Raw genomic sequence first — 13793 nt, forward strand, 5'->3', positions numbered from 1 at the left:
TGAAGCGGGAGACATTCTAAAAGGGACATTTATCTCTCATCAACTTTCATAAATATTTCAGTCTCTTTATAGAGGGAATTGACTTTTCCAGCTCTGTTGGCATTTCTCTTGAATATATAACAATTTTACCACTTCTCCATTATCCTTGTGTTTCACATGATTAGCAAGAATACAAATTACCTCAACCTTTAATCTGTCATTCATTCACCAATCGTATTCAAATTATATACCAAGGATTATTTAGTACCATGTTGACAACTATATGAAAAAAACACATACTGATAGTGAAAAAATTTGTGATATTTTTACTCTTCGTAGATTCGCAAAGTACATTGGCATTTTTGTCTTTTAAATAATTCCCTGAATACAATAATTCAAATGAAAGTCATTCACTCGCGTCATACTCACAACTTTTATCTCAATTCACTGTATTCTATTGAGTGCTTCCACTGATAATTCCTCCATTCGCGCTACTGTAAGGGAAATGTGAAGAGTATTTCCCTCAAATGGCGCATTAATTTAGACTTGGAAAATGGTATATTCTCGAATTCCAGTAAATTTAGTCGAAATGATGTGATTAGTCCATTTTATTGCTTTGAAAAACTCTCTTGGTCATTTTCCTTTTTCGTATAACATCGAGGAAAGCTTCAACTTCATACACCGAAGAAGTGGAGCTTTATCATCTTGCCTTTCCCCCACGAAACAACACTTGAAGTGCGGTCGATGAGTGTATATTACAGAGTGTGTATCAGTTGATGAGTAGAGCATTTATGTGTAGAAAGTGGAATGATAATTACAATTGAGATTGAAGTTCTGATGTTTTGGATCAACTATTCCTAATTTCCTTAGTAATATTCAAGTGGATGAATGGAAGAGTGACGAAATTTACCACCGTATTTCCTGGATGCTAAGAAATTTTGTTGGCATTTTGCAAATGGTGAACACAATTGGGGTGGAAAAGAAGGAATCCCCCTACACTTTGTGTGTTCCACTCAACATCCCCGAAAAAGTACACAAACACCCACAACACATTCACAATCTTTTGAGGGTGGTAAAGTGAAGCGAAAGCATAGTTACAAATAGAAGTCAATTTATCAGATTGAGGAAAATTTATACGTGACTTGCTGTTTAAAGTTTATTGCGGCTGTCATTTAACATGAGGAAGAGTTAAAGGAAAAAGAAGCATTACGTACATTGTTGGAATCCAATTTGATTTCCTATGCTTTAGTTGGGGAAACTTTAATTTTTGGACACGTACACACTTTGAAACGATTGCAGCAGTGGATATGAGTTTTGTCCACAATTCACATATTCCATCCTTCGCTGATAACATCTTTCCTCGAGTTTTATGTGTTTGATTGCATTTCGTACAAGTTGTAGACCATGTTTATCGTATGCACAACCATCAACACAGTCTTCAGGGTGGCATTTTTCAAATTACACTCTTTCGCGTGTGCATTGTAACTCAAGATTGTGACTCATTTGGTAAAGGTCGTGCGAAAAGGAATCTATTAAGAGCCCCAATTATTTCAACATCGCACCAACATTCGTGCTACAAATTGAGGAGTCAATAAATAATGTTTAGTGTCATTTAATGGTCCCTCTATATTCTTTTGCCATAACGAGGAAAAAAGAGATAAAACGACGCATCAAATTAATCAAATGACGAAATAGATTGAACAATCGTGAGCATTTAAATGCAGCAAACAATGCAGCCAATGTGGAAATTGTTGTCGCTCAACCAAAATTGGGTTGGCGGGCAAAGGGAAACCTCAAGAGGAGGGAATTAACCAGCAAATTTATGTGATCTCCTATTTACCTCATTCAATCTCTGAGGAGCATTTAAATAGCAGGCTCGCAACTGAAAACGGAGGGGGATACAAATAATAATTCATAGGTCGAGTTGGTGTTCGATTTGGAGATTTATTGTTCTCGTTGTCAACGAGATAATATGCAAATCATTTTCAGTTTGGTACCCCCATGAATTATGTCTAACGCACTACATTGGACACTTCACTCTCCTCCAGTTGTGGCGATGGTGGAATATTAATTTAAAGATTTTAGTGCTACACCGAATGTCACAAACTCTGTGCACAGTGACAGTTTATAAATGACGAGGAAAATAAATTGCAATTTAACACTCACTTTTCCATCGAAAGAGAGAAAATCTCGTATTTGGCCCATCATAAAAACAACCCTAAGCTATCAAAGTACTAAAGAAAGAAATTGCCATATTCACTCTCATGGGGATTTTTCAAATTACTACCACGAACGCATATGATACTTTATCGATTTTTTCCGCTAATAAAATATTGAAGTCAAGCCAACCTTTCAATCATCACCCTCGCGAAATAACCAGGCATGCAAACCCGTATTTATTAGGAGCATTAGAAATTATGTAGTGAATTTTTCGGCCAAAAAGTATCTTCAATGGTTTTTCAACGGAAAAGGCGAACAAGTTTGACTCCTTTCCAGTCTATTACAACGTTTCGGAGACTTTATTTTCTCCTTTCTCAGGTGTGTGAGTGTTTGGGGGTAAAAACTGGTCAATTTCTGCAATTCGTCACCTATTTCATCCACTGCCACAAATTGACAAAGAAATTAATTTTTGAACATTATCAGTAGAGAAATTTCTAACCTCAAATACAATTTAAAACCATGTAAAACGACACACTTATCTCATCCAACAAATATAATGCAAAATATATTCTCACTCTCAGTTTCAAGTATGAGAAAAAGGCATTGCGCGCCCAGTATTAGCATCAAGATGACACAAAATGAAATTAGAATTTTCCTTGGAAATTCGCCAGAATTTTACATTTAAATGAACCTCAGCCTCACTCTCATTTTAATATTACTTTTACACATCCGTACACTTTCCACTATCGCGCATTACTTCTCTGTGCTTTTCCTTCACCCCGCATTTCCGCTCTTCCGTCGCCCACCACCCAATGACTGCACTTGAAAAAAAAACTGAGCACAGATCAAAAAACACAAATGGAAAGACAGTGAAAATTTCGGTGAATTTTACAAACATTCACAAATACCATCCAACTGTAAACACACTCGGGTAAAAACAAGTGCAGTCGGAAAATGAGGGGAAAACCTCCATCGCAATTTACGAAAAAGGAAAGAAATGAACACTATCATTTGCAAGATGAAAGAATAAATTGCTAAAATTAAAAATTCCTCTGACAGTGTGCAAGCGAGGGCAGAAGCATTTCTCAGTAATTTTGCAATTTCATAATGAAAAATTGTTCTTCCCGCTAAAAATGCTCCGACCGCCTGAGCTTTTGTGTATCAACATCTCGTTCGTTTTTTTCATAATTGTAAATATTTCACCCTTTCTCAACTATTCAGCAAATTGCAAAACTCCACATTTCAGCTATAATTCCTCAAATAAAACTGATTTGTGTTCATCCTATCAAATGAAGCACTCAACTTTGCAGCCGAGGAGTCTCATTCTTTCATGTGAAGAGTTGTGATAAAAATAGACATGAATTTAATCACAAACAAACAACTAAAGCCAATTTATACAGAGTGCTATTCATCAAAAAAGTTGATGTGGACTTTCAACATGAAATATTCCTCTGAAAATTCAAAGTAATAGGAGAAAAAGCTCAAGAATTGTGTGAGAAAATACACTGTCATCTTCTATTTTCAATCGTCAGATCGTCTAATGGGAAAATTGTGGGTTATTGTTGCATAATATCGCGCACAATTTTTCGACACACGAACGCGTGTGTCTTCTTTCTGGCAAACAGAAAGACATCCCATCAGCTGAGTGGAACATTTATTTATCAAAATATACTAGAAAAATTTGCACAAAGATTTACATAACTGTTCATCAGCCATTTTACCGACAAATTTATTTATTTTCTATACAATTAAATAATATTTAGAGAAATACTATCACCAGAAATTTACATTAATTTCGCATACGGCTGAGCATTGAGAAAGAATGTTGAACTTGATTGATATAAATACATTTATTTAATATTATATTTTAATTTAATGTCGAAATGAGAAGTGTTATGAATAAAATCCTATAGTTTTAAATTATTCATAAATCCACACATTACAATTGAATTTACGAGATACTTATTAAATGTTGTTCTCTGTGCAAAAGTCATATCCTGTCTGTGGATGTAAATCCTATTTCAGTAAAAAGTCATGTAATCTGCCAGAAAGGTAATTCAGCCATAAGAATGTGCATGTTGCCAGAGAAACAAAGCAGATTAAAAAGTAATCGCATTTTGGTGGTTGAGCCCAAGGGAAGATTATCATATTCAGCCTACGACGAGAAATGACAATTATCAACTGTCGCAAAAAAGGCTTTTCCTCCCGAAAAGAATGCAGAGATAGCTATTGACAGCATCTGCCATGGCTATATTGGCATGGTGATGAACCCCTGACTTGAGACAACCATCGAGTGTGACAGAGAGAACAATTCCCTATAGTGAACATCCATGTATGGTTCAGTGAATCTGACACTGTGAGTGTGTGCGTTTTCACGTATTCTTTGTTCGCCACCACGATCTAATATTGATGTTGCGTTGCGCGCAAGCGTCAGAATGGCGCACACATGCACACTATGTGCTCTGCCACGTTCGTGCCCCCTGACCTCCTCCCTCAAGAGATTCCCTCCCATAAAACGTGCCGCTCAGCGCGTTTTCCACTGTCACGGCCAAGGACATTTTGTGTTTCTTTGCTCTGCGCCAATGTGTATGTTCAACTCACACATCTCAGCGCCCAATTCTCAAATTCCTCTTTCTTTCTCTCTCACTTCTTCCTGTCATGAAAAACACACTCGCATTGCCATACAACACACAGCATTATGCTATAAGCAAAGTTTCCAACTCATCGATTAATAGACAATCAGCCATAATCAAATTTCGACCAATAATGCTCGCATTTGTCCGCCAAATTTTGAGCCACCATCGCGATAAGGCCTGTATTTTAATGAATGGATTTATTTTTATTTTTTAACTCACTCCACAATTTACACACCACGTCATCCACACTGCGGATCAATCATGCATTTTTTCCCCCTCTGGGAAATCACTCCCATTCATCACATATGTATATTACTCCGTTTTCATGACTCTCTTATATGACTCATGCGGAAGAAGCTTCCTCTCCACTTTTTAGGATAATCCTACGCAATTCATCAACGAGCAATAATCAATAATTATTGCGGGACTTTCAGACGAAAATTAATTTTGTCGGGACATGCGGATGAGTGCCGCAAATTCCACACATAAGTCAATGTTCTGCAAGTGTCACGATCAAAATAGAGCATTACCCATCTTATCAGCAACACAAGATAAGGCGATGCGCACGATTAATCAAGTTTTTTCCCATGACAGGCCGGGAAAATAACAAACTATCTATATATAAGTTCAAAAACTTATTACATTACATTCAATTTGCATTATCACGTCACCGAAACAATTCCAGGCTTATTGGAAATCACAGTTCTTTTAAAGAAAGAAAAAATCGTATGTTTTAAAAAAATGTTTTGTGATGCAAGCATAAGAAAAATACTGCTTTCTCTAAAACGTATACACGGCATATATGTACCTAACTTGTGAAACTGCCTAAATGGAAGAAGTCGAGAAAAAGAGACAATAAACGAAAAAGCGTTATGTCTTTTTGCTCATCCTTGGAAATGTGTTCAGTTTTCTGACTATAAACACACATCCAAAATCGGTACGCATTCAATTTTAATCGATTTCCACAAATCTTTCTTCCTTGAAGCACGCAACACAAGCAAGAAAACACATAATATACATTCTTTCTTGTTGAGCTTCTTTCATTCATCCTCTCCGCGTCCTTTCATTCCTAATTTATACTCCAACTCCGCAATTTTCTCCCATTAATTCTGTCCAGTGCGTATCTTGAGCATATCCTCAAGTTCCCTTTTTTCGGGTCGTAGTCGAGATGAATGAGTAAAAACAAAAAGAAAAAAATCATCATGAAAATTGTATTGCAATACCACACAGCAGAGAGACGCGCACACACACACGCGCGCACGAACATTTATTGAGAGTACAAAAGCTCCAGTGTTAGAAACGTGTGTATCAGATTAAATCTGCGCCCATAAAGACATTAACTACGATGATAAATGATGATGGCTCCCGTTGTCGGAGGGCCTGGACTGGGGAGATGGGCCTGTGAGTGTGGATTTTCTGAAGTGCTCTTTGTGTACACATTACTCGCCATTCAAGTGAAATGTACAAAAGCTCCCACCCGAATCAATATGAAGGCGAGCGACAAATATAGAAACAACCCTACACACACATTCCCCATATATCACACCGAAATGTGAACGACAGGAAAGTGAGATCCTTGAAACAGGAAGAGAACTACACTATATACCGAAGTCATTACAAGTCACAACATATACATATTGGATGGTGAATAAATCCGAGGGTATATTTCAGTTCTCTGCTGTTGAGCTTCCACTGTTTTTCCCCATAGAAAGCCTGTGCACCCCTCACGCCAAACAGAGCATTTCCCACGCTTTTCCAGAGACATGGAACCACATCATTTCACTTACAATGTGTATCCTCGCCGGGTAGCTTCATGTGTGTGTGTATCAATTGAGATTCAGAGGGATTTTAGGGAGAGCAATGAATTTGCATTCCGCAATTGTGTGTCTAGTAATCTTCAATGCAGTAAACATACCTGAAAAGAAAGAAAGAAAAACACTGGCATTACAAACTTTGTCTACAATCCAAATGTGATTGTGAGAGCTTATGGTTAATGATTTTTTTTCAAGTCAACTTAACTATTTCTAAGAAGTACTTCCCCTTAAAATACACTACATTCTTTATTGATGACAGTAGGTTTCATTTTCAACTCTGTTCTGTAATTGATATTGCTTCCATGTGCGCTATGTTACAAACTAGTGCATTCAAACTTGACTCTTCCTCAGCAACAATATGAAATATTAAATCACTTAATCAATATCGGCAATCAATGGTACAATTTCCGCAATGGTCTATGACACCACTCTACTATTTATATTCATACTGGCAACAAAGATGAATTGGACAATTTTGCGAGAATTCTTTAGTGACATTTCTCAAAATGGTCTACGACCTTGTCATAATCATCACGTCATCAGAATATATCCCTATCATGCATTGTAGATAACTATCGAAACACACATTGCCGGATAATTAATTTTCTTAGTGACATCTTACTCGAAATCGTTGAATTTCTTGCTTTTACCATAGCGTACGCTTGGTGAAAAAGGAATTTTTACACTTTTTGGGAATGCCTTATGATAGCAAGACCATCCATTTATGTCATTACGGGGGAAAATGGATGAGGCTTCGCTCTTCCGATAACCACTCTTGATCAAGTATAAAATCAGGTGGAAATTGCACAGAGCCAACCAGTAACGAACAGAGTCTTCATTCACCATGAAGTGTAAGTGTGCTGTGCTCTTGTGCTCCTATAAGTGACTAACTAACAAGTGATCTCCTTTATCCTAGCCTTTTTACTTGCGATCTTGTGCTTCAGCGCCGTTTATGCTGCACCGTCAGCATTCTATGCCGACACCGATCATTCGAATGGTCGTCCCGGTTGTCGCACTCAAGAGGAACTTAACGTTCGCTTCTGGAGGAACAACTGGGATCCCGTCCATTACTGGGAGTGTGTCCAGCTTGGTCAGGATGCCGTAAGACATCGTTGTGACTACTACACCCTCTTCTCTGAGCAGGCTAGGGCTTGCGTCCATGTCAACACATGGGAATGGACAAGGCCCAGGGAGCCACCAAGTCAGGGTGCTTGGGATGGAATTCCAAGACCCGATCCTCTCCCAGAGTGGCCACCATTCAATACTCCATGCCCGCCCTGCGAAACCACACCAACTCCTTGCCCACCCTGTCCACCACCAGAAGACATCCCAACTACCACGTAAGTTACCCCTATCAAAAGCGATAGAAAGCAGAACATTATTACCAGGTTTTTAGTCAAATTCCCGAAATTTTCTCTGATATTTGCACGGTTTTCGATGAGAAAGGAAAATTCAATGGTTCCCTTATTGGGCAATTCTTTAGCACAATGGAAGAACAATAGAGACAAGAATGTGTGATACAGTTTTTACCTATTAGACACTAAATCTTTGCTTCATATCTTCACTTTTTAAAGCACGACGACAACAACTACAACCACAACTACGACGACAACGACGACAACGACTACAACTACCACTCCATGCCCACCCTGCCCTCCGGAAGACACACCAACCACAACCACCCTCTGCCCCCCATGCCCTGATGGCCCTGGAACAGGACCCGGACCAGAGGATCCTGGTACTCCTCCTGGTCAGCCCATCGCCTGCACTCAGGAACAGCTGCCTTGGCTCTGGGCCTCAGACAGTCCCACTCACTTCTGGCAGTGCCGCTCCCTGCATGATCCCCTCCTGATGCCCTGCGCTCCAGGAACCCATTTCTACCAGGATCTCCAAAGGTGTGACTGGCCGCAACGCGCCCTGTTCCGTATTTGGCCACTTAGATCTTAAATGGGTCGAGTAACATCCCTTATGATCTACACACACGCGTACGCACTATGAGTTGAACTAAGATTCCAACCAGTTACAATTGTGAGAATCCCCCTATACGAACCCATTTTGGGAATAATAAACGGCATGAGCATTTGAATTATGACATTTTGCTTCTGACTTCCATTTTTTTCATCTTTCCCTGAACATGCTATCTATTATTACTTTTTATGAAGAAGAGCGTCCCAAAACCAATATTATCATTCGTGGTTTTGCATTTTTCTTATAAAGACTACTTTGAACCACTAATTCTGTGAAGTCTGTGAATGCTCTCTGACTTAACGCACTATTTGAAAAAAAGTAACACAAATTGAATACCTTATTTTGTATTAGAATATATTGAAAAATGGAGCCTATTTTACGAGCAAGAAAAAACGGAAAATCTTCGTCATTTAATATTCAAAGTGAATTCAGTCGAGTCATCTGCGGTGAGATTTTATGACTTCTCGTATATTACTTCTTCAATATTCTATGGTATATTAAATAAACTTTTTCTCAACTCTCAGGTTCGAATGCAGTCTAGGTAAAAAGTGTCCCGCATCGCTGATACACGTGTAAGTCATGCATGAGGGCAACTTCGATGTGTTGGTGAATATTTTCGGCTTTTCTCTTACAAGGAGTAATAATAAAATCATAAGACATCTGAGATATACTCATATGCTGTTGCCACACTTGGCAATATTAACACATCTAAATACATTAAAAATCCATTTACGGGGTGAACTCATTAAGCCACTTTCAACCCATTCTTTTGTACGCACACATACATTCGCATACGCAATTTTCCCTTTTCAAAGCACAATGAGATAATTCTCCCTATAACCACACTAATGGCATTTTATATAGGCATTAATAAATGTTGTATGGAGTTTGTAGAAAGGAACAAACACATATCCACGTGTGCAATAAAAGACTTTTTATTATAATTACAGAGCGAGATAGAACGTTATGAATATTATTCAAATAGGGGTGAATTTTTATATATAAATAACAATCTACACTGCATATGTACACCTCTTTGTTCTCACTCCATCACGGTTCGTTTATCCAACTAAGTGATACCTCGCTCATTGTGCAAATAATTTTCACTGTTTGCAAATTCCATCAAATACACACTTTGGCCATATTTTATTGCCCATCTCATTTAATTTATAATCTCATACGCAAAAGCAAATCACCGAACAACAAACATTTCACAGTAGCTTCTGTTCTACACAGTAAAAATGATTGCAGCAACAATTTCACGGTCAGAACATATGTATAAAATTACTTTTGAGGAAGTCATTCAGATTTTTTTTTCACTGTAATATGTTTCGGAATGAAACAATTGGAGTCTTTTGCATCTAATCTCAACCCCCATGTGTACGTTGAGCATTTAAGCACGCTAAGATTCACTGCAATTGACAGCATAAATTTAAATCTTACTCAAAGGAAAGAAAATACTCGCGAGAATACTGACTTTGTATGTATGTATGTAAGTACGTTTCGAAGACTCATCACAAAATTGGCACAAACACCAGAAACCGTCATATATGTATTTATAGTTATCACATCAAACACGATTTATTTTTATCAGAGACATGAGCAAGATATAAAAAGGCACACTATATAATATCTATAAAAGTAATTTGCACATCAAGGTGGGAAAATGTGAGAAGAAAGGTGGAAGAATAAGAGGAATGCCAATAAAATAGACATAAAATTAGTTTTTGTCAATTGTAAAAATAAACATAAAACAATCTTTGTTATTCTATTCAACTCCTTCTCGTGCACGAATTCACATCATCTTTGGTATGAGATTCTTCCATTCTTCAGAAAACAAGTCCAATTGGACGAAATTCTTCAAGGTGAGAAAGGAGAAATGGACAATTTGCCGATGGCAAGAAAAAGTGAGGGTTTTCCCAAGAGAGGAAAAATGTCCTGGGCATTCGCAATACAATAGAAAATCTTTCTCTCTCACTTGTAGAATTTTTCACGGAAATTCTCTGTCATCACCAGGCGCCTCCATTGCACCATCTGAGCCACCCCATTTTTCTATTTATCCGCTTCATGGAAAAATATCATATTGTGTGCTATTTTGCGAAAGCCGTATGTGTGCGAGGAAAAAAGGGAGGAAATGTATCACCCAAAAATCCAACAAACTCGAGAGTTTTCCTCCTTCTTTCACCTTCATTCTGTCCCACCGAAACAACCATCATATACAAGAATTTTCCAACAAGTACCATGTGAAACTTAGGATTACACTCTGTCTCAGTAGTGGGTAGGTATGTGTATGTGTGTAAGATTGACAAATTGCTGGGATAAGGTGCTTGACATGTGACAATTGGTCACTGGTAAATGAAAACAATTTATCTGATGGTGAGGCCGCAAGAAAAGCAAGTGTAAAAACCACACACGAGCAGGAGAAACTCGATAGGTTGCCTACAACCCATTAGAAAACATTTTTACCCACTTTTCCACCCGAAGATAAATAACACCTTCTTTCGGTGAAATTATAGCATTTTCAAGGTTGTATTTCAACCATTGTAATCGTTGTAACAATGATGTTTTGCACACTAACTTTTAAAATACCACATTTTAAATATGTCATATAACATGATTTTTACTTAAAAGTGTATTGAATCAACGAAACAAACTGGTTGATTTTATTGTACATGTACACGTATTTTCAGTTTTTACAGAAAACTTTAAAGTGCTTAAAGTGATGTCGACATAACACAATGTCCGAAGCCCAAAATGCTTTCGTCGACTGCGAAAACTTTAAAATGTATTTAGACTTTAAAACTTTGAATGTGTTAGTCACAGGAAAATCATAAGAAAAACAAAATTAAAAAAATATAGATATGGAAACAAGACATTGTGAGTATAAAATCATGATTGGAAGAAAAACAGTTGACTCCTCTCTAGAAAATTCAGTGAATGAAATCAAGGAGAAATATGAAACGTTTGCTTCTTTCTTAGCTTCTTTATTTAAATTATAGTTCTCCTATTTCAGGTGTTTGCTTTTCTTGTAGCTTTCTACATACAGTCCTCACTTTCATTTGCATCTTTGATTTTGTTCTATTGTCATATTCATTGGATGATTTCTCTGACTAAACAACAAATATTTGCAAATCCACTTGCAAATTGTACGAAATTGATTCAAAGTCCTCAATAGAACGTCCGGATGGAAACAACTGCGAGTGCGTAGGTTAGTATTCAATTGAATGTTCGTGAGCACTGCATTGCGTTTTGTGGCGTGGCGAAATAAGGACATTGTGCTATCATCGGGCATTTAACATGAACAGTGTTGTAAATTAATTGGGAGAAAATTACATTTTACTCATTTACACATTAATCGAAGTAAGCGTGAAAAAAGTGTTAGAAACAGGAACTAAATGTTGAGGAATGACGTAATTGGGGTTTGGAGAATAAAATTTACAATCTGTACATACATATGTATATAAATATCGCGAATATCCCTTAACAGGAGAATTTAGTGGGAAATCATAAAACTTCCTTAGCTTGTGCGAGAGTGAGAAAGATGAATTTTTGACGTTGGAGAGAAAGTTTGCCACATTTTTTATTTAATATCCATTCACTTTTTTCTACCCTCTTTCTGCACCGTGTCTCTTGGGATCCTTCGAAAAGGGCGAGAAAGAAGGTGCCTTACGTGGATGAGAAAACAAGGAGTCTCAACAGAAAACTCCTCTTTCATGGTCGTGAAGAGATTACCGGGCGACGGGGCGCGCGGAGGCCAAAAGGGAAAAGAAGTTTACACACGATTTCCACGTGCCTTGAACACTGAATCATGTTGAATGGGCGGAAGAAGGAAAAGGCGACGAGGAAGAGCTTCCCTAAGCGGATGGGGAGTGAAAGCTACGATATACTTTTGCCTGATAATAAATTACCAGCAATTTTCCAAATGTGAAATAGCAATTTTGTGGTTTTTCGCGTATTGATTTTTATTCGCATTTCTCACAGTTTGTGTCGTTTGTAACAATGACGTCTTTTTCTGTCTCAAATTTATCCGCCTCTGCCTGCACTGTTTTTCACTACCACCGCACAGTTTTTTGCTATATATACTTGCTATGTGGAAGTTGAATGAAGACAAGATTTTCCACCACCTCAGCCTAGATCGTGTGCCAAGACTTGTGCTTCTCTTGCAGTAACTTATATTTTTTTATTAGTGGTATGATTTGTCAGTGGATGTTAGGAGAGAAAGAGGAGAATTTAGTGGGCAAACTCGCTGTCACTTTGTGCAGAAATAACCCTCATTAGGGTTGTTGGCAGTTCACCGCTAAAATGACGAGGGATTGTATTGTTGTCCAAAGAATGATCTGGGTGTGTGTTCGTGTAGTAATAAGTATATTAAAAATACACTTTTCATGTATTGGTGAATCCAGGAAATCCCTACTAAAGCTCAAACCCTCTTGGCAAGCATAATGAGGGAATTCATGCAGATGAAGAGAACTTTTATTGTGGAAACTATAAATGCTGAGGCAATCAAAAGTGAAAAAGGGAATTGCAGAATTTCACTAGATTGACTCTGTATTCCAAATCATTTTTCTCATTTTCTGCTTTCGAAAGTTCTTGCCAATGTCGCTGAAGTTAGAGGAAAATATCACAAGAAAACAACATTTTCACCAGGGTGGGTAAAAAGAAGATTCTCTCTTTTCTTAAAGTTTCGTTTTGAGCACTCAAACAAATTCTACCGTGTCATCCCTAAACTATGTGAACTTATCTTGCAGGTAAAATGAATTATTTGAGCAAGTTTAATCATTTTACACAGAGTACTTTATCAAATTAATGCCTCTTTTACATGACTCGCATCTCAAGAGGAAATTGGCGAAACTAGGTATAATCATATGAATGTAATAATCGTGTTTAGTTTAATTCACGTGGTTTCTTCTGATGTTTTCATCTGACCTACGCTCTTCTATCAACCAAAAACATTGAGTAAAAAATCCATTGGATATCCGGATGAATTTTTCACATGGAATTTACATACAATCCCACCATTCGTGCAAGATATAGAATGAAGCATACTCAGTGAAAGAACGAGAGAAGAGACTTAAAATATTACCAAAGGAAATTGCTCGAATAGATTAATTTTGACAGGTAAAAGCACCACCAAGATATTTATAATGTGCACATTGCGGCAAGATTAAATTTAGTACAACACGAAATCCCTTAATAAATTCAATATTCACCCAGGCCACGACCATTGTCGACTGTA

General features: G+C 37.5%; 1 protein-coding gene across 2 annotated transcripts in view; it reads right to left on the reverse strand.

Annotated features, from left to right (window-relative positions):
* Positions 1-13793, reverse strand: part of LOC132256920 (max dimerization protein 1-like) — a 114051-nt gene that overhangs the window by 48345 nt on the left and 51913 nt on the right. The window lies entirely within an intron of this gene.

The sequence above is a fragment of the Phlebotomus argentipes genome, unplaced genomic scaffold, assembly GCF_947086385.1.
Source record: "Phlebotomus argentipes unplaced genomic scaffold, Phlebotomus argentipes genome assembly contig_33, whole genome shotgun sequence".
Lineage (NCBI taxonomy): Eukaryota > Metazoa > Arthropoda > Insecta > Diptera > Psychodidae > Phlebotomus > Phlebotomus argentipes.